Consider the following 6,000-nt stretch of genomic DNA (forward strand, 5'->3'; position numbering starts at 1 on the left):
TTATTCTTGAGAAGCAATAGATTAATGTTGAGATGGAAGAAAACTCCTTAACTTTTATATTCTCAGGTTAGTTACCAGTTACTGGGTGGGAATTTATGACTTATGGATAGTTTGTATATTCTAAAAATATATTTTTTAACAAAATTTTACTATGTACCTTAGGTTGACCTCAAACTGACACTTCTTCTGCTACATTGTACCAATGGCTAGAAATATATTTATACACCACCATCATCATGCATATCTAAAATATTTCTTTGCTATATTAAACATTTGAACATATTTTCCTCAACAGTGTAAGCCTTACAGCTCCTTATTTTACTCTTTGGCCATTTATAAAACTAAGATAACAAAAAACTATTACTCACACATTTGGAATCAGAAAATATACATTAAGCTTTTAGCTGAAGAAAGTTTTTTTTTCTGTTTTGTGTAGTTCAATTGTGAAAGACCTTTTATTTTTTAAAGTAATGGGACAGAAAGAACTGTCAGTGTCTAACTGCTCATAGCTGGAAGAATTTAGAAATCAAAGTGACTATGTAATGGGCATATTTACTTTCTTGGCTTTACTATACATTCTTAAGGAAAAGTATTAGAATTCTCCCTGTCTCACCAGTGCAGATGTAAACCCAGATAAGCACAATAGTCTATAGAGACAATAACAATAATTGGTATGAACAAAACATCACCAAACAGCACAACCAAGTTGGTACCAAGTATTCAAATGCCTGAGCCTAGGAGGTAATTTCTAACTTAACCCACCTCTTACATTTGACACCTCTCCTTTCACAAACATTTTCAGTTTAGTTATATCCATCACAATTTCTTGACTGTGCACAATGGCACTATACTGACTGATTATAATCACTAACATTCACAGAAAACATGAATCTAGTTAATAATTATATCATTATTGTATTAACGTAGAAGTCGGAAAAGTTTGCTCAAGTTTTGTAATCTGGCTCAAAGAATACAAAAATAGCTACAAAGGGAGTGAAGATAAACTTTGATAACCTAAAATCATGGTTATCCTCATTATTTACAATGACACAAGCAATAATTTGCTGCCCAAATCTTATTGCTCTAGAATCCCAAAGAATGGATTTGAATAAAACAGTCCCAGTGGATTTCTTTTCATGCCTGGAGTAATGCTTGTTCTGGCACATTTATAAGTCAGCATGATGCTTTACACCAGCATTTCCTTTTATAGAATATAAGAATCAAAGAAAACTTAAGGAGAGATGGGCCTCTGTGCTCAACTGGTCTACATTTTGCTTTGCTTTTTAAGAAAAGAGCTGTTGGTGATGAATGGAGTATAACTAATCACTGTAACTCAATCAAGATGAATTGACTCTTAGGAAACATTTTACTGACCCTTCATTACATTTTGTTTGTTAGCTTGTCTCTTCTTTCATCAACATCACATAATTAAAATGATTTAATATTTCTATGAAAAATTACTAGTATATATTCATTACATGATTGAATGTATTTCATAATGCCATTTTTGTTATTTTGTCTTTTTTTTTTTCAGAGCTGAGGACCGAACCCAGGGCCTTGCGCTTGCTAGGCAAACGCTCTACCTCTGAGCTAAATCTCCAACCCCTCATAATGCCATTCTTATTCAAGTATATTATGACTGTGACATTATTAAACATCCCCTTTTTTTGCCATGGTGGTGCCTTCTCATTCTGACTTCTAGTCATATTTCTCTTCTGAAATAGTCTCTCTTCTATGTCTAAGAAATAGCTCTCACTCAAAGGAACAAAAAGAAATAGTTTATTCTGGAGCCAAATGTGACTGGAAAACTGGGATGTTTTCCCCAATACCTTGTTCCAACATGGGAACAATTTCAAAGAAAACCATAATGGAATACATTTGTCAAATTTGTCTTTGGAAGAATTAGGTAAAGTGATTATAAAATATGGAGAAATCTCAGGTACAGGCCTCAGACTCTTTCTGTCATTCTTAGTATTTTAGTTGGTAGAAGCTAGGGATCTATTTATATATTCAAAATGATTAGTCGCAAAGATGAAAGGCCATATAGAGTTGGGAAAAATGGCTACAAAGGAAGCTGAGATGGCTTAGGTCATTTGATTTTAGACTTGCAACATTCTAGACTCTTCACAACACTGAAGTTCTTTTTTTCTGAAAATATACATTTTTTAAACAAACTTGGACTCAATATTATTATTTTATCACTTGGACAGCAGAATTTTGTCCCTAGGGCAAATGTAGAGATATAAATAGTGATAAACTAAAATCACAGTGATTTTTTTCAGTTGTGCAACAGGATTAGAAAATAAGAAGAGAAAAACAGACTTTTTCATTGCACATGATAATTTCAGGTGAGCTAGCAGGTGCTCGGCAGTGTGGGGAAGGGAACACACTTGCATAGTTCATTGGCACCTGTTACCATGGTGAGGCCCCACACTCTGAGAAGAGCTGAGGTCACCAAGGAGGTTTGGGGCTGACCACAAAGGCTCCTGCTCATTTCCCCTCAGTCACATAGGTAATGGCATATATTACATAACCAACCAGAGCAAACCTCCCTGCCACCCTGAAATGACAGCGTTGTAGTGGGATGCAAGGCTGTGAGGTTTGCAAGGCAGATTTGATGGGAGTATGTCAGTTCTGATCAGTCAGCTTTCATGATTACCTCTACCTTCAAGGAAGTAGCATTAATGAGGAGAATCCTCTAGAGAGATACCTTTGTGGCATGCTGAGCTCTGACAACTAAAATAAAGAAAATAGTTGTATTAGCACTATCATAAGTATCTACCTTGCTTTAACCCATAGAGAAATTTGAATCCAACATTTTAAAAATGAAAAGAAGATAGAAGAGTAGAAGGAATGCAAAGACTTGATCAAATATTTCAGAGGTATGTTCTGAATTAATGTGTTTTGTGTTTGTGATTAATACTTTTAACATTTTATGAATCTGTGCTACAATGGCTGGTAGTTCTTGTGTCTCATTCAGACATCTTTTCAAAGAGTGACAGAAGAGCTTCTCCAGTGGTCATATTCCCACAGACACACTATTTGATTAGGTATCCTTAGATCAAGTTCAAGAACTAAAGGAGCCAAGTGAGAATCCACAATGTCCAACTGAGGTATAATAAAAAGAAAAGTTACATTCAAGATGTAAGGATCAAGGCTTCTCTCCATCACATCTACTTCCCCATATTTAGTCAGAAGCAGTGGATAATTTACAAGATGAAGTCAATGCCTTAGACTCTAAACCAGTACTGAGCCAGTCATGATAACACTCCATTGCCCCATGTAGATGTAACCAACCGTCTTATTAAATAAGAAACACAGAAACAATGTAAAAGAGAAAGCCGAGAAGTCAGAGCTCAGAGCTAAAATCTCACCCTTCCTCCTGCTGTCCCAGCTTCGCGAAAAGAGACCTACTTCCTGTCGGTTTGTTTTTTTAAAGTATGTTGTTCTGCCTTCTCATTGGTTGTAAACCCAAACACATGACTGCCTCGTCACTGTCTGAATGTACAGCCCCCTAGGTCTTAAAGGCATATGTCTCCAATGCTGGCTGTATCCCTGAACACACAGAGATCTTATGGGATTAAAGGCGTGTGCCACCACCGCCACACTCTTGCTATGGCTCTAATAGCTCTGACCCTGAACACACAGATATCTATGGGATTAAAGGCGTGTGCCACCACCGCCACACTCTTGCTATGGCTCTAATAGCTCTGACTCCCAGACAACTTTATTTATTAACATACAATCAAAATAATAATTCAGTACAATTAGATTATCACCACATTTCCCCTTTTCTATTTTAATAAAAAGAAAAAGAAAGCAAAAGGTTATAACTAAAGAAAAACTATATACAAAAGTACAATAACTATATACAATATATACAAGTAATAAATACCTAAACAGGTATTTGACAAATCAGAGAAAATAATTCCATTATCTATCCTATTTTGGTAATCCCAAGATGTATCTAATGTACTTTCTATCCTAATTAATTTTCAACTATAACTAACTAATCTTCAACCATAACTAACTAATCTTCAACTCCCTCAGAGACCCAAGAAGGGAATAATAGTAGCTAACAAAAATAAAAACAGGAAGTGCATGCAAGCAACTTCCAAAAAATTTTGTGAGTTGACAGAAACAGCCAGCTGCCTGGGCAGTCACCTGAGGTTTCTCCGCAGTGTTGGGGCATCATCTTCAGCCTATAGACTTAGTGTATCTGACAGACTCATTTGTGAAGTAGGATGTACACAAGGTCAACAGTTCAACCTCACATTAGGTGAGAGCAGTCCACGTACCAGAAACACCTGAATTCCACTAGTGTCCTGTCATGATTCAGGATTTTAAATTCTGGAAATTGTTGACAGTTTTTTAATTCAGCTGTCCATTCTTCTTGGCTGTGTATATATGGCTTCATCTCAGCATCCCCTTCTTCTCCACATCCCTCTATTAAATGCCAGTCTACTTGTGAGAGGCATGAGCTTTCAGCTGCTGTTCCATTGTACAACAGAATCCATCGGCCCTCTGCCTGTTAAGCTACCTTCGAAGAAAAGGGCACCGTACCTTTTCCGGATGCGAAGGCCACTTCAGGGATGGGGCCATATTATCCTGGCCTCAGAAGATGCCTTTTGATAAAGCCATAACCACACTTGTTTTGGCAAGAATCAGTAGTCCCTTGTTTCGTGATCTGTCTGTCCATTTTGTCCTGTTGATTCGAGGATACTTTGTTGTCCAGTGGCTAACTTTTGCCAGAATGAAAGTTGACTCCATATGCAGTTTCTTCAATGCCCATATTTTCTCTAAAGTAGATTGGTACTGCCAGGAGCCGACATGTCTCAAAAAAGAAAAATTTTCTAAGTTATTAAAACATTTTAAATGCCATATTCTGTAGATCTCTGAAGGGTTTGAAGATGACCTGTCTAAAACATCTCTGCTCAATTTTTAAAACATATCTAATATGACTACAAGTTCTATGATAATGTCTAACTACTAGCTTTCATTTCTTTATATCCTAATAGTTGATAATAATAACATTCAAGGATCAGAAATTTGCATTACATTGTTAAATGGATGGAATAAATACAATTAGAAATATACATATAGCATTTTCTAACAATATCAGTTTCAAATTTGTGTACAATATAAAACAATTCAATCCAATGTAAAGTATTTAAAACTAGTAATTGTCTTTCTCTTTTCTTTCTTTTTTTTTCTTTCTTTCTTTTTTTTTTAAACAAGAACCTTAAATCTAATCTCCTTTGCTTAGCCTTTTTCCTAACCCTTGACAATAACTTGTAACCAACCCCCCTAAATACTGAAAATTATCCCAGACCCAAAAACCATTAAAAAGACCAAAAAACCACCCGCCCCACACCACCTCTTTGGGAATGTGGGCGTCGTATTCTTAAAATTGCTTCCTGCTGGGTATGGGCGAAGTTTTCTTTATCCTGAAAGAAAAATTTTAGGTTAATTGTCAAATTCTAGGAGAGGTAACTATATCCTTCATTATCCAGTCTGTGTATAATGCCAAAGTTTAGGGTTTATCTCAAGTCCTTATTCAAGTAGTCTTTGAGACTGGATCATCTCAGCTAGTCATCTCAAATTTGCTCTGAGCACCTTGTAGTTCAAAGCTGATCTATGGATGATGTTTGTCAGCTTAATGATATTATTATTGTCCAAGTGGAATTGTTGTTGTTGTGGGGCCCCATCTTCTTTCTGGAGACTTCAGTTGATGTTAGGCCTGGCCGTGATTTCCTGCAGAAAACTGATAAGAGACTCGAACACAAAAACATATATATGCAGCTAGCCTTTTTTCTAGAATTAGTTAGTACTCTATGTGACCATTCATATCTTAACAAAGTTTAAAATGTATATATATATATATTAATCTTGTAAATTTTGATATAAAATTTATACTTTGAGAAAAGTTTAAAGAATCAGAATAGAATCAAAGAGTTGAGATTAGTAATAGAATAGTCCCTTAATTAATTTTGCTTTTGT

Source organism: Peromyscus maniculatus, chromosome 1 (assembly GCF_049852395.1).
Source record: "Peromyscus maniculatus bairdii isolate BWxNUB_F1_BW_parent chromosome 1, HU_Pman_BW_mat_3.1, whole genome shotgun sequence".
Taxonomy (NCBI): domain Eukaryota; kingdom Metazoa; phylum Chordata; class Mammalia; order Rodentia; family Cricetidae; genus Peromyscus; species Peromyscus maniculatus.